Source organism: Hemicordylus capensis, chromosome 4, assembly GCF_027244095.1.
Source record: "Hemicordylus capensis ecotype Gifberg chromosome 4, rHemCap1.1.pri, whole genome shotgun sequence".
In the NCBI taxonomy this organism is placed as follows: Eukaryota; Metazoa; Chordata; class Lepidosauria; order Squamata; family Cordylidae; genus Hemicordylus; species Hemicordylus capensis.
The window spans coordinates 181,610,261-181,627,667 of NC_069660.1; the positions used below are offsets into that span (position 1 = coordinate 181,610,261).

Below are 17,407 nucleotides of genomic sequence, written 5' to 3' on the forward strand. Positions count from 1 at the left end.
GCACGAGATTATTAAGTCAAGTCTCACATTTTTGCCTGAAGTGAGGCTCTTTTAGCAGAATAGCACTGTTAGAAAGAAGATGTCGGCTGAGGGAAAGCAGAGACATGGAGAAAACTAACTAAATAAAAATAAACATGAAGAAAAACAATTTAGAATAAGCACTGAAATATTGGGAGATAGCATGTAAAAAGTCAAAATAGAAAAGATACCTCCCAGACAGAAAAGTGATTAGCTTCTTGAAGCAGAAAGTTTTGAAAATACTAGCATCTCTGATGCTAGCAAACAAAAGGAATTTTTTTTTCTTTCAAGGTGATGGTGATGGAGAGGTTGTCTAAAACAGGGATTCTCAACATTGGGTCTCCAGATGTTATTCGACTTCAACTCCCATAATCCTCAGCCCCAGTGGCCTTTGGTTGGGGATTATGGGAGTTGAAGTCCAATAACATCTGGGGACCCAACGTTGAGAATCCCTGGTCTAAAATACCCGAAGGAATTGAGATGACCTTTTATTTGTTTAAGGAAGTATCTGAGACTTGCAATGATACAACAGAAAATATGTGTAGGTAATTTGTCTATTTCAAGTATTGATACATAGGAAAACACTAGATGTTTCTCCTCCCAGGTACAACATATTGTGCTTTGAATGTTCATAAAACAAAGTCCTTATGAACCACAGTTGGGAGGTGAGAGAGGCTAGGGGTCTGCCCCTCCCCTGGATAAATTTATAGAGTGGTTACAATATCATAGCAAAATCAGAATTCTTAATTCCCACTCTGAAACCCTCACCCCACAAATATCAAATGAAGGATTTTTAGGAACAAACAGAAGTTTTTCTACACAGTAAGGTATTTATTTAATCCCCATCCCCACCCCCGAATTTCCATTAGGACACCTGGATCCATAACTTCATGTGATAAAATAAATGTTATTCATATATGAGTGAACATAGTGTTTCGGTCCTTCTTGTGGGACTTGCTTCTGTTACTAGGGGACGTTTTCCTTTTACTGGAAGTGGTTAAGAAAATCTCAGCAGGCTTTGGTACAATTATCGTAGCCTCTGGTTTCCATCTACTGCACTTCTTGCTTTGCAGTTTCTAACCAGTGGGAATTTAGCAAACTACTTGGAAGGAGTTCAGGTCAATCAGGCATCAAAATCTACCTTCGTCTCACACACTAGATGGTACCAACACAGTCTGAAAGCTGCATTGTGCCTTTTCACACGGTGTTCTCATCAGGGACAGGAGCATCAGTGTTGGGATTTGGTGTCCAAAAATAAACACCTTTCAGGATGTTCATCATGGGACTCACTCTCTCTCTCTTTTTGCTCCTCTCCTGGAAATTTAATACTGTATCTTCTTCCTTGAACTGCAGCATCTGTGTTAGGATTAGATGTATGTGATAATCAGAATGAATGCAATGCGATTACAAATTCCTATCATCAGGGAGAAGAAACATACATTAAAAAATCCTTTTCATTTCTTTTATATGTATCAAACATACAGGTGATCTGCTGTGAAGTAAATACGTTAAAGTGAATTTAAATTCAGAATTCTTAAAATCACACAAAATAAAAACCACATCCTCTCAACCACAACAAGACTTAGAAGATAATAAGGTCATTCTAATGACCAGATGGGGAGGAGCTTGAGGGGAGGCAGAAGCCTCCCTTCCTGCTTCCACATGACATGAGCCTGTTCAGAGCTCCACTGCCTGTATACCCACATGGGTGGTGCTGCAATAAGCCGGGCGGAAATCGGGAGGAGAAAGCAGGGCTGTCAGGTATCCTACGATGCACCACATGAAGAGCGTGTGCATCAGGAAAGCTCCGTGCTGCTGGGCTTCTCCTTCCCCCATGTTGTATGACCAAGGTGGCTGCCGGCAGCCCAATAACCCACATGGCCAGCGAGTGAGGTAGGAGGCACACACCTTTCCTCCTACCTCACTGTAAGCCTGGGTTTAAAATCAGGGCTACCCAGGGGATGAGTGGCAGGACGGGGAGTGATCCTGGAGCTTCACACAACCAGCCCTACCTGGGCTAGCCCTATCCTGCCCAGGTAGGGCTGGTCGTGTGAATGATCTTAATATGTCCCCAGACAAGTTAGGTATATAGCCAAGGATCCCTTAATTCCTCCACATGTAATTGTCAGTACTGAACCATCGGCAGCCAATGAACTGAGGCGGAGCAACCAACTGTGGTTTAAGCAAATTATAGAAAGTGGTGCTCTGTAAACATGGGGCAGGATGGTCAATCCAGACACAATCACAGATCAGAGTCTGAGGTGAAGAATCGATCAGTTAGTCATAACTTTATCTGTCTTAAGGTCTTATCTCTAATTGACTCATACCAAGGGCAATAGAATACATAATGAATAATATCCTGCACTTGACCAGATCCACAGGAGCAGAATCCTTGCTCCACAGGCAATTTGTGAAATCTTCCATAGAGATATACTGAAGGCCTAGTTTGAAAATGCATGGCAGTAAAGACCTTCCTCAAAGATGGTGACTAGGAATTGGTCAAATATTGCGAAAAGATGTTATGTTTTTATAGTATTGAAACCAGGAGGAAAAGCCAGAAAGTTGAACCGCAGCAGCATCCCGCCAGCATCTCATGCAAAAAGCCAATTTCTACTATTTTAATCTATTCCAAAGCCATAACTCTGCAATTGGATGCAAACAGTATATTCCTATCATGTGAGACAACAATATAGATCATAAGTTCTTTTCCAAACAGTAATTATGGCCAAATTTAATGAGATTGTCTAACTTCTTAAAATAATTTATCAAGGCAAGACGTATTCTAACTGATAAAGAAGGGAGGCCAGGTGAAGAGTCTGTTGGAAGGAGGCTGGAAGAGGGAAGCAAAGTTGCTGACAGGGAAGTGCATTAGGTAAGACTGGAAAGGAAAGAGGCAGGCAGACCAGAGGACAGGAGAGCAACTAGGCAAGGTGAAATACCCAGAGAAAGACTAGGGAGCCCATAGACAAGGTCAGAGTCTGGTTGTTGTCCAGGCAAAGGCCCAGACCTGATCTGGAAGCATCTATTTCATAAATAATAAATGGTGATGATAGTCTGGCCAGATCAGAGAGAATTAATGAACTGTCTGCAGTGTGAAATTTAGGGAGTCGAATAGTGCCCCATTAGCCTCCATTCTGGAATCTTGAGAGCTCACAACAAGAGACACTAGTGGGCAGATTATGAGGAGGCTCCTGGTTTGCGTTCAAGATGTAGCATGAGAAAAGTGGGTGTCCAATGACACTGTGATCTGTTAAATCCTTGAATTGTAACTGACTGCATCCAAAAGGGCTGTGTAATAGCAAGAAACACTTATTTTTAATTCAAAGAATCCATACTTTTAAAATGGCAACATTGAATGAGATGCTGGGTGCATCCTTTTTCTTTCCTGTTAGTAGAAGATGTCTTTAAAATATACACTATTGTTCACTAACTATTTTTCTAATTGTTTTTTGTTGTTGTTGCCATAAGGAAACACAGTATTGGGGTATTCTTCGTGGAGTGTGACTCTCTTGTAGAAAGTATGACATTTCCAAGGGCCAGAACAGCAGAGCTGAGAGGACTGTACCACTTCAAATGGCAATCACATGTTTGAATCCTCTCCAATGGAAATAATTGCCTGATATAGAAAAGTACCACAATTTAGAGGAGACTGGGCTGTAACATTTTTCTCTGACATGTGAGTTTCTCCATAGGCAGGAAGTTTTTAATGTATAGAGATACTTAAACATGCAACCCCTATCTGTAGTCTGAAGTGGTACAGTCCCAGGGGAGCTGTACTATCTGGTATTTGTGAGCTCTAAGAGCTCTGTAACTACCATTTGAATATGCATAATGCATGTCTATGTAATATCATCATACAAATATGTGAAATGTAAAACAAACTGGGTGGGATTAGTTCTCTGGTGAAAACAGTCTAATAGTGCGTTCATATGCTAACATGCTTGGGAATCAGACCTACTGAACTCACTGGCCAAATTTGGACATAATGCGAAACCGGACTTAAATGGGGCAGAGGTTGGAACTCCATTATGTCCAAATTCATGCAGCCATGTTTTCACAGCAAAAATGGCCTGCGCTTTGCCTTGCCATACTCCAGTTCAAACGTTTGGTTTTCAGTTCCGAGACCAGAGGTTTGGCCACTGATGTGTTGCATCCGAATGCGTACAGTGCCATAACCATAGTTTTGTGAGGTTTTTGAAACCGCAATCATAGAGACTGTGGCACAGACCTGCCCAGAATTGCATCTGCTGCATGCCTGTGGTGCTTTTTGCTGGCCCCCTCTCTGAGCACCTGCCCCACTTCTCCTGTCTCCGATGCAGCAATGCAGTTGCCTGGCAACAGGAGCATTGCCACATCCCATCCCAAGCTTGTCAGCCTGTCAAGCAGCAAAGTTGCACAGGGGCATTTCCTCATCCCACTCAATCCCTTGCTCCCCCATCCTGGCAAGCAGGAGGCAAAGGGGATGGGATGACAGGATGGACACTGAGCACTTTGCTTCCCAAGAACAATGATGTATGTTCACAAGCACAAACACTCCAGGACTCATGCTTGTGCAGGACTGTTTTGTTGCAGGGCTCTTAGGAGGTGGGCGGTGCAGTTGCTGTCTCAAGTAGTGCTGGCATGGCATGATATTTAAAGGGATTTGAATGGCCTTTCCACTCCAAGGGTTGGTTGACTGTTCCAAAAAGGCACGATCATGCTCAGCACACACCCTTCAAGATTGTGGCCAATTGCAGCTGCTCTGGTGACATGCTGACGCTTTGCCCACAGCCTGGCTACAGAGCTCACTGGGATGTGGCCTTGGTGACCAAGAGCAGGGAGGGGCCACCTTGCCCTGAAATCAGAGGCTGCCGAGCCGCAGTTGGATGAGCGTTTGTGATGTGATTCACAGTTTCAAATTGAAACCGCAGGTTTGTCAACCTCCTGTTTCACATTACATGCAAATTTAGCCACTGAGTCGGACTTCTGAACATGCATGCATACAATTATAGTAAGGTAAAGGTAATGTGTGCCATCAAGTTGATTTTGACTCCCGGCGCCCACAGAGCCCTGTGGTTTTCTTTGGTAGAATACTGGAGCGGTTTACCATTGCCTCCTCCCATGCAGTATGATGATGCCTTTCAGCATCTTCCTATATCGCTGCTGCCCAATATTGTACCAGTGGGGATTAGAACCATCAACCTTCTGCTTGTTAGTCAAGCATTTCCCCTCTGTTCCACTTAAGGTAGCTTTACAATTATAGTACCATACTGAATTATAAGGAACATAATAAGAAGTGCCCAAGTAAACTGTTATGTCCCACTTATTGTAATTTCCCACGTTATTTGAGAAGTAGAGGTTTTGGGAGCAGTGTTACAAGATTTGTTTCTTTTGCATGAGAGAGAGCACTGGAGGTTTATGATGTCTTTGTAATATCTGTTTGTTTACAAATATATAGTTGATATAATGGCGATGCAATACGCATGATGGATCTGCTACAATACTTTTCTCCAGACCTTTTTTTATTGTGTAAATTAAAACATAGAAAGAGGGGATTACAACAAAGAACAGACATTTCGACGTATATATGTCAGCTTCAGTGTTCAGAGGGAGAGTATGACGCAAAAAATGTTATTTGCAGCCTTTAATGGCCCATGTACATTAAGCTTTCTCTCTTTTCTTCTTTGCTGTTAACCTCTGGCCGTAGTTTATCCAAATATAATGCTTCCCTTATCTTCCTTTTAAGTGTACAATGCTCAGATTATAAAATACTTACTTTGAGAGGCATTGTTATTCCATTATGTTTATTTTTCATATGTATCAACCATGGTGTTTCCCTGTTTATGAATTGCAAGTAGAAAGGGTTCATCTACAAAATCACTTCTGGAGAATGTGGTAAAAATTACATAGGGGAAACAGGAAGACATTGGGTCACCAGATTCCAACACCTAGCAGATTCTAAATACAAAAATACATTAAGGCCATTAATGCCAGTCTGGTAAGCAGATTTCCCCTAGGGAGAGTCTACTTGCTGCTTGCAGGCTGCCATCAGATGGTGGGGTATGTGTTAGCACAGGAATCACTATCAAGGGGATTCCATGCAGCAGCCCTTTATAATCCAGTGATCACAAACCACATGCAGAATTTCCCCCTTGCCTTTAATCTCGGATGCACACAAACCCAGGTAACTCCCCATGGGCAAAGGTGGAAGTCACATGGCCTTGCTTTGCACAGCCTGTCCAGGCAGGTAGCAGTTCCATGATGCAGGAGCACCCACAAATTTACATCAGACCCACCCCAGGTTCATTGAGCAGCTGTGCAGACACACCACGGCATCCATTTTCATGAGACACCATTCCTTCTCACACCCAGCAAGCCAATGAGCAACCAGCCTCTCACTGCAACTTCTTAGTCCCATGGGGTGTCCCTCTCCCAGAACCAAAAGATCAAAAGTGTCTATCACAATCCAGGGGTTGTCAAGTATTGTGCTGTGTGTCACCATCTAGCAGAGATGGGCAAAATACTCAGAAAAAGTATTTTAGATACAAAATACCTGAGAAAATGTGTTTTAGATTCAAAATACAAAATACTTGTTAAACAACCTATAAAAATACAAAATACAAAATATTATTTTAAAATACATCTTAAAATACAAAATACAATGCCTGAAAAAAAGAAACAATTTTGAGATGTTCATTACTTATCCAAACTTGTTTCCATTTCCTTTAAGTAATATAACTTTTTCAAAGATTAAAGCCAAGATGCCTTAAAACCTATGCAGGGACACAGAGAGACAGAACGGAACACCCTTCCAGCCAGATCAAGTTTAAAACAATCAAAAGGTAGTTTATTTAAGGAGATATAAAAAGTAGGACAGTTCACAGGCAACCCAAACAAAATGGTAAAAATGCACAAGTGAGATACCTTTCTTCCTATCTGGTGTTAGACAGGAGGCTTGGTAGCTCTTAGGTCTCAAATTGCAGTTCAGAGAACAAAAGCTTGCTTCGTGGTGAAGTCTGCACATTCCCAGGCACCATGCAGCCTGGTCTCAGCTAACAAAGCTAAACCAACACCAAAGAAGCATGTTGGAAACAGCAACCTCAAGAGTCCCTCCCCTCACCTAACTCGAGGTTAACTATCCCCTCTTGGAGATTGGCAAAACAATAAAAAGCTTAATATTTCTCCCTCAAAGTAGAGTTTTCTGAACAATAGGAAAAAGATTCCTGACAAACAAGTGAGAGACAATAAATCCACAAAAGCAGTGTGGTTTTTTGGAACTGAGGGAAGTTCTGATATTAAACTGGAATGCATGTTTAAGCCAAACAAAGGCCTATTCTGTCACATCCTCCACCCCTCACCACAACCTGTTCCAGTGGGGAAAGTGTTCTGCTGAAATTGGGACAACACACAACTTCCAAAAAGTCAAGGTGGCTTAAACATCACCGGTGAATTCTGGGGAATACTAGACTCTTAACTCATCATGTAGCCTACATAGCCTATGGTGCATACTAGGAATAGCACAACAAAGTACAAAACATACACAAGATCAGATCCCCAAACTCTTCCCATAAACAAACATGCCAAAATCATAGCAAACTATCTTCAGCATCCTAGCATGACAGATATTAACATTTATCTTATTCCTACAAGGCTGTGTGTAGCCAGCTCCAGGCACCTCAGAGGCAAGATGCCTCCAAATACCTGTTGCCAGGGAGCAACAGTAAGAGAGAGGACATGTCCTCAGCTCTTGCCTGTAGGCTTTTCAGAAGCATCTGGTGGGCCAATGTGTGAAACAGGATGCTGGACTGCATGGTCATTGGACCCTACACATAGGAAACATGGGACCTTTTCCCAGCCACACCAACATAAGGATTCCCATTTTCTCTCATCTCATTGCAATTAGGAACCAAATGAAAATCTCCTACTCCCTCCCCCATCACAACCCTAAAAATAAGTACAATACCCAGGATGGAACAGCCCCCACAGCCCCCAAATACCTAATTAACAGGGTAGCTGCTGACTGGGAATCAGACTTTGATTCCCAGTCAGCCCAGCTTTCCAAAACCCTTTCCAAAGTATTTGCAAAGAGTTTTTAAGAAGATAAAATAAGTATTTACCTCTTGCCCTCCTAACTTGGCTTTGCTGATTGCTGTACTGTAGACCAGAGAAAGGCAATGTGTAGGCAAATCTTAATTAATCCACATGTCTGCAACCCTCCCACCTTCCAAGGAGGTGGGGGTGGAATCTGCATCCCAAAGGTGGATGTTCACTGATCACTGAAAGACATTAGCCTGGTCATTTCAAACTGGTCAAGCCAGTTATCGCTTGCTTTTTCTCCTTGTTATACTACTTCTAATCAGAGAGTCCTAGAGTGAAAGGGCGTGCCTCCTAAGAACTTGCTTGCTGAGTTGCTACAAAGACAACACAGGACTGACTGGGTTGTTCAACTGACTGATGAACTTGAGCATACGAGCTTGCTGATGCTAATGGGCTGCTTGCTTGCAATAAAAAGACAACCCCTGAAGCAAAAAAACAACAACAAAGCAATGATTGGCGGCTTATTATTATTTATTTATTTATTGGTTTCGGCAATGTATTTTAAAAATACAAAATACCTGAACAAATGTATTTTAGATACAAAATACTGTTCTGAAAAGTATTTTAGATACAAAATATGAAAGTATTAGAAATACATATTTTAAAATACATGTATTTTAGATACTGCCCATCTCTGCCATCTAGTTTGATAGTTCTCGTAAGGCCAAGGCTTAAAATGGTGCAAGGAAAGGGTTAAAATGTATTCGAACCGCCAAAGGTGGGGGAAGCGATGCCAAAAAAGGCATGATCGCACTAGGCATGCCCACTCTAACACCGTGGCCAATGGCTGCAGCCTCACTAGCGTGCCGACAACTTGGACGCAGTGTGGCAATGCAATCAGAACGGAGATTGCTGGCATGCAGTCTGGGCAGCCTAGAAAGAGGGAGTGGGTCCCTCTACCCAGAAGCCAGGGGCTGTGAAACCACGGTTGTATGATCATCTGTGGGATGATTCCTGTTTTTGCAGATTAACCATAGCTTCATCTAGCCAGGGTTTCACACTATGTCCAAAGGTGCCCACTAAGTAGAAAAAGGAGGTGCAACTAGATGGTCTTTGCTTTCTCTCACCTCTTCAATCCTGTTATTTGCAGAAGTATTGAAAACATATGACAACATTCCTAGTAACACAACTGGCAGATGAGAGACTTAAGAGCAGAACGATTAAAGCGGATACGTGGAAGTAATGAACACTTACATGAAAATAAGGAACATGTGAGGATGTTGAAGGAATACGACTGTTGTTATATGTTCCCTTTCTTTCCTTTTGGTCTTGACAATCACTTCTCTCTCTTTTTTTTAATTCAAAGGTTTTTTAAATTCATACAGAAGGTTCTGCTTTCCTGTCAAATGGTCTCAGCAACTTCTAGCCACTGATTCTGATCTGTGATATAGTTGCAGAAAGTTCATTAGATATTCATGCGAAAGTGAGAACGGTTTTGGTGGCAAAGGAGCGCTGACAGCTCACAGACAGCAGCCACTGATCAGGCGAGCCGTATTGGTGATGCACTTATAAAATTACTTATTCATAATGCTGGAATGGAATACAATGAAAAATAAGGTACATTATGTTAGAAAGCATTTTATTGTCTCCTTCTGTATCTCATTTTATGCCGAAACTCGTAAATGGATTTCTTTCTAATGACATAGCCGTGTTATTATCAAAGTGCATATTGTACTGCCCAAGATGAAAGCAGAGTGTTTGGAAATCCAATTACAAATTCTTTCAATCAAAAAATATATATATTGTGAAAGCATTTGAATATCCCTTTAACCCAAAAGGATCAAAATTACAGGTAAAGTGTGGCTTTAATGTGGAGTTCCTCCCCCCCCCCCCGTTCATTTATTTTTTAACTGGAAGGGAAAAAACCGGTTAGGATTTCTTGCTTCCAATCCTGATTGTATAGTTCAACAGTGAGAAAATTTGTCTGCATTTTAGACATATGACTTGCGGGAATAGATGCTGTAACACTGATTAGCTTTCTTTAAATTAAAAATATACCCATCTTATCTTTGCATGCTTTTATTTTTTATTGGCAAAGAAGGGAAAACAAGTGAAGTTTCCCCCTCCTCTCAATGTTAATATATAAAATTACTGATGTAAAGAACAACTCATTTACATGACACATTTGCCATGTTGCTAATGGTCACAACTCAGTTGCTCATTTATATGAATCTGCTAACAGTAATCGGGCTAACATTACTGTGTATTGATTGTTCTCAGAAACACAGGACATACGCCAGTGAAGAGGATCTGTCATAGGAACAAACGAAGCTGCCTTATAATGGATCATTGGTCCATTTAGCTCAATTTGTCTACACTGACTGGTGGCTGTTCTCCAAGGTTTCCAGCAGGAGTCTTTCCCAGTCCTACCTGGAGATGCTAAGGAATAAACTTGGGTCCTTCTGCATGCAAAGCAGATGCTCTGCCACTGAGCTACAATAGGGATGTGCATGAACCTGTTCAGTGTTCTATTCTTAGAATGCCGAACAGGTTCAGAACCCCCACGTTCGAACCAGTTCAAACGCGGTGGTGGGGGTGGCTTTAAGGATGGGGGAGGGTGCACTCCCCCCTCCCCCCCTGCACTTCCCCCTCCGGCGCTTTGTGGATAAATATCTCGGTAGGGTGGCAGCGTACCTCCTTGTTGCCAGAAGTGACCGGAAGTGCCGTGCACATGTGCTACGGGTGGGCATACACACGTCACATGCATGCACAACATGCGCACGGCACTTCTGGTCACTTCCAGTCAGTAAAACAACGGGGTGGCAAGGAGGTACTCTGCCACCCCGCCGAGCTATTTATCCACAGAGCACCAGAGAAGGAAGCGCAGCGGGTGAGTAGTGCACCCTCCCCCATCCTTAAAGCCACCCCCACCCCACCATAGGCTCGAAGGGAGCCAGTTCCATGCACATCCCTAAGCTACAGTCCCACCCCCAAGTATGCTGAGATATACAAGGGAAATGCTCAGTTTGTATAAATATTTTTATATTCTTGCAAGATATGGTTATGAATTCTTATTAACCTTCTTCAGCTTCTCTGGCCTATAGTAGCTTCCCCCAGGGAGGAAAGTTGTCCCATGTCTCTAATGGGACTGATTGGCTCATTCAGTAACTCTGATGAGAGACTCAGCAGAATTCCCTGCCCTCAGAACTGGCTGCCTATTGGAGTTTCTGCATGAGTCACTGTTCTGGACTTTGCCGCCTCCAATTCAGAAGGAACACCTGGAACAGCAACTTAGGTATAAACACAGGGGCCAGTTATTTTATTTGTTTATTTGAATGTATATGCTGTTATTCTGTAAAAAGTGATCATAATGTACATACAAGCAGGGTAACAACAATCAAAAGCAATAAAACAAGATTTTAAACCATTTGTTCTAATAAGAACTAATCTGCCTACTCTCTTTTCACTATAATCTTGATAATTACCATCCTCACAAGTTAGCCCACTTCAGCCGTAAATGTTCACATATCTGCCATTTTAAATTGGGGTGGATGACAACATCACAAACTATGCTGTTGAGCCGTCCCTATGTGTCACTCTCTACAACTGTACCAAATTTGGTTCAAATCGTTTAGGTGGTTGACAAGTTAGTCCACTTGCACCTCAAACATTCACATATCTGCCATCTTGAATCAGGGTGGATGACATCATCATAAATTATGCCATTGAGCTGTCCCTGTATTTATTTTATTTATTTATTTGAAACATTTGATATACCGCCCACTCCGAATAGTCTCGGCAGTGTACAAAAACATGCAAAACAAAACAGCATTAAAATTACATTCTAAATAAAACTAAAGTACAGTAACTAACGGGGGGTGGGATAGATAAACTACAGGGTAAAAGCCTGGTGAAAAAGAAAAGTCTTCAATAAAGATTTAAAAATCGACAAAGAAGGAGCTAAACGAATCTGCAGGGCAAGGGAATTCCAGAGCAATGGGGCGGCAACTGAGAAGGCCCTTTCGCAGGTTCTAGCTCCCCGAACCTCTCGGAAACCGGGGACCAACAAAAGGGCCATCTGACCAGATCTGACCAGATGGGATGTAACTGGATGGAAGAGGCGGGTCTGTAGGTAAACAGGTGTCAAACCCTGCAAGTCTTTGAAGGTCAAAACCAGGACCTTAAATTGAACTCAGTAGCAAATAGGCAACCAGTGCAATGACTGCAGAGGAGGTGTTACCCTGTCATATTTTCTGGCACCATAAGTAAACAAGCCACTGCATTCTGGACCCACTGTAGCTTTCCGATCATCCTCAAAGGTAACCCTAGATAGAAGGCGTTGCAATAATCTAGGCGGGAGATAACACGGGCATGGGTCACGGTCATTAATGCTTGCCGATCAAGGTAAGGGCGTAATTGACGAATCAGATGGAGCTTAGCAAAGGCACTTCTGGCTGCAGCCTCCACCTGCTGTTAAAGCAGGAGGTGCGAATCCAAAAGGACCCCAAGTCACGTACAAGTTCCTTCGGGGGCAGCACCACCCCATCTAAAACAAGGTTCACATCCAGCTGTTGGCCGGTACGAGGGCTGAGTAAAAGTGGTTCAGTCTTAGTGGGATTCAGTCTGAGCTTATTTTGATTCATCCAGACCTTAACAGCTTCCAGGCATCGAGTAAGCACAGAAACAGCGTCTCCAGAATGGTCTGGGATGGCAATATACAACTGAGTATCATCAGCGTATTGATGAAATCTCACCCCAAACTGGGAAATGACCTGACCCAGTGGCTCCATATAGATGTTAAAGAGGACGGGGCAAGAACTAAACCCTAGGGAACTCCATAAAGGAGTGGGCATGGGTCAGAGCATCTGTCCTCAATGCATACCGACTGGACACACCCGCTAAGGTAAGAACGGAACCACTGTAAGACAGTACCCCCAATACCCAACCCACGCAGGCGGTCAAGGAGGATAGCATGATCGATGGTGTCAGAAGCCACTGAGAGATCTAGAAGGACCAGGAGAGGGACACTGCCCTCATCAAGGTCCCGAAGGAGGTCATCTACCAGAGTGAGCAATGCTGTCTCTGTGCTATGCCGGGGCCTGAAACTCAACTGATAAGAATTAAGATAGCCAGTTTCCTCTAAGACCCTCTCAAGCTGGGCACATACAACCCTCTCTAACACCTTCGCTACAAAAGGGGGGTTGGAGATCGGCCTATAGTTGTCAAGGACCTCAGAGTCCAGGGAGGGTTTCTTCAAGTGAGGGCGAACTATCACCTCTTTAAGGGCTGCTGGTATGAAACCCTCACATAACAAGGAGTTCACCAACTCCCATAGCCAAGAATTAACATTCCCACCAGCTGTTCTAACCAGCCAGGAGGGACAAGGTTCCAAGCAACATGTTGCTGCAGCCATACCCAAGAGAATTGTGTCCATATCCTCGACCAGCTAACTCAAAGGTGTCCCATACAACATCACAGGATGGAATCTCCTCTATCTGATCAGATCCTACAGAAGTAGAGTCCAACTCTCTTTTTTTTCCAGTTCAAATTTTATTGAGTTTTAACAATAATAATAACCATAACAATCATCACAATCATAATGAACACAAATTGACTTCCCGCGCACCTCTTTTCATGATACTAACTATAAATTTTACCCTTATAGTAATATTAATTAAACACAAATACAAATTTAAACCTTCCACCACCATTAATCAGCCCAACCTGCATTTCAGATTTCAAATCCTGCTGTAAGATCCATAGTAGGAAAATAATTCTTTAAATAAACCAAAAAGGGTTTCCAGTCTTCCTTGAAACATTCTAAACTTTGGTCTCTAATCAGTGTTGTAAGTTTTGCCATTTCTGCATATTCTAAAGTTTTTATCAGCCAATCTTCTTTTGAAGGCAGTTCATTAGTCTTCCATTTCTGTGCATATAATATTCTGGCTGCCGTAGAAGCATACATAAAAAAAGTTAAATTATTTGTAGAAATTGCTCCTTGTGTTATTCCTAGCAGGAAGGATTCTGGCTTCTTAGGAAATGTCAGTTTAAGTATCTTCTTCAGTTCATTGTATATCATGTCCCAATAGGCCTTAGCCCTCCCACAGGTCCACCACATATGAAAAAAGAAGTAGAGTCCAACTCTAGCCGAAGGTGGGTGACTTTATACAAGTTTTTATGCCCCTACACTTGTAGCAAATTTGGTTCAAATCAGTTGGGTGGGTCACAAATTAACCCACTTGCACCTCTAATGTTTACATGTCCACCATCTTGAATTGGGATGGATTACATCATCACAAGCCATGTCATTGAGGTGTCCCTATGTGTCAGTCACTACAACTATACCAAATATAGTTTAAATTGGTTAGATAGTACACAATTTAGCCCACTTGCACCTCAAATGTTCACATGTCCATCAGTCCCCTGCTAACTGGGCAACGAGGCACCTTTTACTGTGGTGATTCTCTTTATTTAGCAGGGGGAGAGTAACTGGCCCTATCCACCCCCAGCACAGTACCTCCAGTGACTGTTGCTGGTGTCTATCTTGTGGTTTTTAAAATGTGAGCCCTTTGGGGACAGGGAGCCATCTTATTTATTTATTATTTCTCTGTGTAAACCGCCCTGAGCCATTTTTGGAAGGGAGGTATAGAAATTAAATTCATCATCAATCATCATCATGATCATCATCTTGAATGCTGGTGGATGACATCATTACAAACTACACCATTGAGGCATCCCTATGTGTCCCCAAAGCTGTAGCAAATTTGGTTAGGCTGTTCACAATTTAGCCCATTTGCACCTCAAATGTTTAGGCATCTGCCATCTTGAATTGGGGTGGATGACATCATCACAAATGATACCGTTGAGGTGTCCCTATATGTCCCTGCAACTATACGCAATATGGTTCATATTGGTCCCAGCATCACGAAGTTGATGGGGGGGGGGAGCACAGACAGAATGCCGAGTGATCTCATAAGCTTACTTTCCTTAAGGAAAGTAGGCTAAAAAAGGAAAGTCATGGAAAGGAACACCAGATGTCACAGAAGCCACAAAAACATGAACTCCACAGTCAGTTCACTGAGGAAATGCCTGCCCAAATGAAAAGGTTTCAATCAAGTGACAAAAAGAAAGAAAAAGAAAAAGAAAAAAAAGACAATGAAGGGGTTATATAAACTTCTGAGGGGACAGAGTTCCACAGTCTAGGCACGACTACTGAATGGTCCCTATCCCACATCTCCGGCAATCAAACCTTCAAAGGGTCCAGTGGGCAGATACGGCACCTGAAAAGATTTGCTTTTGGATTGGATAAGAGGAAGGATCCTCTAATCCAATCCAAAAGCAAATCTTTTCAGGTGCCATTCTGTCACGCTAACATGATGGCTTGCTATCATTCTGTAATAATTTTTTTAAGCATTGATTTCCACTTCTGACTTTCCATTCAGTTGGCCTAGGTTTACAGCAATTTTGCTTCACTGAGGTCTTATAATCACTTCAGTCATCAGTTGTCTTTATTTGAGCTCATTAATGTGCTTGTCTTTTTGCTTCAAACCTCTCTTTCCCTCCTGATTCCTTTCTGCTTGCATCATTTTCAATCTTATGTTTAAAAAGACGTAACAGGGGCGTAAGGTCTATTGGGCAAGGGAGGACAAATGTCTCTAGCCTAGAGGGCCGTCCAAGACCCCTTAGCCCGTCCCCCTTGCCTTGCCTGCTGGCCCCCTCTCCTGCTAGTCCTCCTGCTCTGGCCAGGGGAGTGAAGCAGCCTGCAAGCTGCTGCAGCCCCTTCAGTCTCCACCTCTCAGCTGTTTGGCGGGTGGGCAGGGCTTCCAGAGAGACCTCCGTGCAGGCCTCTGTGAAGCCTGAACTCGAGTGCCATCAGGCAGGCAGGCAGCAAGGAAGGAAGGAGGGAGGCAGGGTGGCCAGCGCTGGCTGCCCTTGCCCACCACAGCTCTGCCCAGCTTTTGACTCCTCAGGCTTAGTAATGGAGGTAGGATGTGATTTCCTTTTTGTGGTTATTCCCCCCCATGGATATTTAGGGATTGATTGCCGTAGAGCTTTAATATAAGGGGAGGGAATGTAGGGCAGATTGAAATGACTCTGAATATTTAATTCAGAGATTGAGGAATTTGCTGATTTAAAGTATTTTTTTAAAAAAAAAAATTAAAAAACTGTTTTTAAAAAAGTAGTTCCACCCCAATATGGAAGAATCTGCCCTTTGCCTTCATAAAAAAAACCTCAATTTCAGCCCCAGCCTTTAGATCACTTGAAATGACTGGGCATAGGGCTTTGGTTTTGAGCAGAGAGATGTGGGAGGAATATGTATATTTAAATTGAAGTGGATTGGACAAATTGTTGGTTTTTAATATTTTTTAAATTCAAAAAACCATGACAAAAGTCCTATAAGTGGCTTGTTTCATGACAAAAAATTACAAAGTCCTTTAGGTTTCAGTGAAATGTACTTCCAGCTAAATGTGGTTAGATTTGCTGCCTGAGGCTACAATTCTCTACACACTTACCTGGAAGCAAACTGTACTGAATTTGTTAGGATTTATGAGAAAACATACATAGGATCACATTGCATGGTTGAAGGTCTCCTTTGTTAATCAGCAATGAGGGGCCCATTTTAAAATCTCGTCTCCAGGCCCACTCCAACCTTGCTACGCCCTTGGCCATATGCATGAATTTTTCAGGTATTATTCTTGGAGAGTTCCCCCTGCAAGCATGCTTATTACTTATTGCTGTAACATGCTGTATTAGAGTTCTAAGAAGGCCATCACTCAGTGGTAGAGCATCTGCTTTGCATACAGAAGTCCCCAGGTTCAATCCCTGGTATCTTCAGGTAGGACTGGAAAATGATCCTGTCTGTAACTACTGAAGTTAGGGATGTGCACAAAGATTCTAATTCAAGATGCCGAAACACTTTGAGTTGCCCCATCCGAATTGTTTCAGTGGTCAGAAAGCAGGTGCTTTAAAAGGAGGAAGGCAGGTCTTACCTGCCCCTCTGCCGCTCCTCCACCACCCTGCCTCTGCCTCACCGCAGTACTGTTGGTATTAAATACCACGCCACACAATTGCAGTGCTGCTCCCAGCAGCCCGTGGGCAGAATCAACATATAATCCACACATGCGCAGACATCATTTACATGTTGATGCTGCCCGGAGGCTGCTGGGAGAAGTTCTGCAGCCATGTGGAGCAGCATTTAATACTGACAGTGCCACGTTGGCATGGCAGAGGAGTGGCAGAGGGCCAGGTAACACCTGTCTTCCTCCTTTTAAAGCACCCTCTCACCACCCTTCCACCCCCCGCCCCGATATGCACATCCTAATGGAAGTCATATTTGCTAATGTTTACCTTAATAACACATACACGGTTCCCT

General features: G+C 42.9%; 1 long non-coding RNA gene across 1 annotated transcript in view; it reads right to left on the reverse strand.

The window, feature by feature from the left end:
* Nucleotides 1-558: 558 nt before the first annotated feature.
* The window catches only part of LOC128324721 (uncharacterized), a 59,671-nt gene continuing 42,822 nt past the window's right edge, over nucleotides 559-17,407 (reverse strand). The window contains exon 3 of the long non-coding RNA XR_008307055.1: nucleotides 559-1,374. This is a non-coding gene — a long non-coding RNA (uncharacterized LOC128324721). The remainder of the gene's footprint in view (nucleotides 1,375-17,407) is intronic.